Raw genomic sequence first — 3,250 nt, 5'->3', positions numbered from 1 at the left:
AAATCCATTAAGTCATTTTAAGACCTTTGGCTCATGTTTTTGGAGGAATGGATAGATAGGTCAGAGTTGGTGGCAGACTCTCCCTCAGTTGCAGATTTTAAACAATGGAATAATGATTATAGCAAAGAAGAAACAAATGAATATTTTTCTTTGTCCTTGTCCTCATATTTAAAATCCTTTGACTGCAAGGCAGAGGATAAGATGAAATTTTTTGATGAATTTGCCAAAGACATTGAGAAATACATTGAAGGTTTAGAAGGTCAAATTCAGGCATATAGTTTTCATGATCATGATCATTATTTTCAGAAGCTTTCTGTGACAGAACACAAGGAAAGAATGCTGGTTCCTTTTTCTTTTACGCTTGAGGAGATGCACACTGCTGTTGTAGATCAGTTTTCACAGCCAGAAAGTTACAAGAAAAATCAAGCTGATCATGTATTCTGGGATCCTATAGCTGATTACATGGAAGAGTTTTAATCTCCAATGTTTCAGTTTACTTATAAAGATCCGAGACAATTCCAGTGGCAGCGGTCATCACAATACCATTGTAGCTCTGAACTCCGATGCATCCAAAGGACTCAAATGTCAGATAAGGTAAATGATTGGCTACATTGGAAATTTCATATTGATTGAGCAGAAGGAAGTTGAAATTGTTAGGGTAGGTAGGTATAGGTAAATACAAATAAGCTCAAGGTCAACTGAGCATTTTTCAGTAGATGTAGCTTTCTTTCTCCTACAGTCATGCTTGTTAAGCAAATTTCTGTTTGTCATAAATGGGTAAGGCACTGGACCTGCGAGTTCTTAGTGTACCACAAGGGCACACTATCCCAAGTGGAGCCACTGTTATCACTGAAAATGCTGTTGCCAAAATTTTTTAGCCTAGCTTAAAGACAGGGTGTTTTCGCAGTGCCAGAATTCTTTTAGCAGCTTCGCAGCGCTACATGTTTAGGCGGTTTCGTAGCGCGCTACGAAATTGGGGATTGGCTCGCGCTTTCAGCAGAAGGTTCATATACTAAATTTTGATGATAAGGTTCCTGCCCGAATGGTGCTTACTACTATTGACACTGCAGTGTCTAGAGCCACACCAGAGCCTTCTTTGTCCATCACAAACAGTTGTTCAGTTGCAGCTCATTAAGATTAATCTTCAAGAGGAAACATGTTTAATAATTACTTCTTTTGTGGCTGAGGGCATTATGGTAAATCCTGGTGATGTTTTACCCAATACTTCGGTGAATGCTCTTTACTTCGGTCTCAAGGAGATTGACCTTACAATTCCGGTAGATGTAGCAAAGCTAGATCAAGACATTTGCAAAATTGTTGATAACTGCTACACAGGAGTAAGACTTCATGTTCAAAGATTGATTTTTATACAGTCATCATATGTGTCATTTGAACTTCTCAATCTTGAAAAAGATCCAGCTTGCTTTTCTCTTTCCAGAAACATGTTCCTACAGTTTTAGCAACTTGTAAAAGGCGAAAAACTACACTTGTGACAACCTCTTTACCTCCACATGTTCTACCACGCACTGTACATACACTGTTGGAAACAGCAGGAAAAAATGCCCAGTGGAGCTCAGGAAAAGAAGAGCATTCAGCTAACATTTTCTGCTAAAGGTACCGGGGGAATATCATTATGTGTAAGGAATGGAAATGAGTTGCCCTTCTGTATCACTCATGTTCCAAGTTGGCGGTAATGCAACCTGTCATAATATGGGTGCTTGCAAAGAGACGGTTGACAGTTGTACAAGCAAAAGTTGCGGTGGTTATGAGGTGAACATAATGCACTTTCAATAGGAACCGCCATTCCAGCTCGTTTGTCTGGCACCAACATAAGTGATAATACAAATGGCGCTGGAGGAGATAGGATTCTCTTGGAGGAAACAGCAGAACTGTAATGATTGTTTCTGAAAGAAGAAGTGCATGATCTACTTGACCCAAATCCTCCAGCTGCAGCGAAGCTAGATGGTCCGGGTAGTGGAAAGCCAACTCTCCATGTAAAGTCACCCATACAAATTCGGGAAACAGCTAATGGTGGAATAAATCTTACAGGTGTAACAGAGATAGATGTCACCGCTCAAGAAGAAATGGCTTCTGTTTTAGCTCAAGGGTCATTGTGTCGGGCTACTGGAAGCACTAACATGAATAATCAATCCAGTCGTTCTCATGCTATCTTTACAATCAACATGGTGAATACGAGGAAATGGGATGCGGCATTAAGTGGTGATCCAGGTACTGCAGAAGATCGGTGTGAAGATTTTCTATGTGCAAAGCTTCACTTAGTGGATCTTGCAGGTTCTGAACGAGCCAAGAAGACAGGTGCGGATGGTCTCCATTTCAAAGAAGGTGTTCACATTAACAAGGGTTTATTGGCACTTGGAAATATCATAAGTGCATTGGGAGCGCATAAGCAAGGGCCTGCAACTTTAGTCTTCAGAACCAACAGAACCGTATTTGTCATCTCAAAATTGTGTACAATAATAATGGGTATTTGTTACAGTCAATATGTTCAGTTGATGTAGAGTGTGATAAGGTATTGATTGTATTTTTATTCTGAACCGTGGGTATCAGAGAAAACGCAGAACTAGGTATCAGAGGTAGCCAAGAAGGTAATAGCAATCGGTTTGGATCCTCGTATGGTGTTGGAATTGCAGTGCAGGGTACAAGGCACAAGCAGTGCCATTCGGCTGCAGGCCATTCAAGGAGATGTTCTCAAATGTGAACTACCTTATTTCGATGTGTGTGTGTAGCAAATATTCCTTACCAGATATCTTCTCCATTTACATTTAAATTGTTATCACACAGACCAATTTTTAGATGTGCCATTATCATGTTCCAAAGAGAGTTTGCTATGAGACTTGTTGCAAATCCAGGAGATAATTTGTATTGCCGGCTTTCAGTGAATACTAAATTGCTAGCTCGTGTTTCACATCTCTTCAAAGTTGGCAAGAACAATTTCAGGCCTCCTCCAAAGGTTGACTCCTCGGTTGTACTTATTGAACCCTGTAATCCTCTTCCTCCAATTAGTTTCAAGGAATGGGATGGCATGGTCCGTCTCTGTTTTAATTGTAAAAATAAGACTTTAGGGGCGATCTTTAGGCAAAAGGCTATCTTATCACTACTGAAAAAGAACTTCAAGACATTTCAAGCTTTGCAAGAAGCATGTCAGAAGACAAATGAGTCTGAGAACAATTCCAGAAGATATGGATATTCTCGATGAAAAATTGCTTGAGAATATTGATGATACAACTGT

At 40.0% G+C, this 3,250-nt stretch overlaps 1 pseudogene; it reads left to right on the top strand.

The window, feature by feature from the left end:
- Positions 1–1,559: 1,559 nt before the first annotated feature.
- LOC149159003 (uncharacterized) lies at positions 1,560–3,217 on the top strand (annotated as a pseudogene).
- The last annotated feature ends 33 nt before the right edge of the window (positions 3,218–3,250 follow it).

This window comes from Pinus tabuliformis, chromosome 5_2 (assembly GCF_031772625.1).
Source record: "Pinus tabuliformis cultivar Carrire ecotype Pingquan chromosome 5_2, CPIR1, whole genome shotgun sequence".
Taxonomy (NCBI): Eukaryota; Viridiplantae; Streptophyta; class Pinopsida; order Pinales; family Pinaceae; genus Pinus; species Pinus tabuliformis.
Note: the sequence above shows the minus strand (reverse complement) of the source record. Positions and strands in the feature narration are given on the sequence as shown.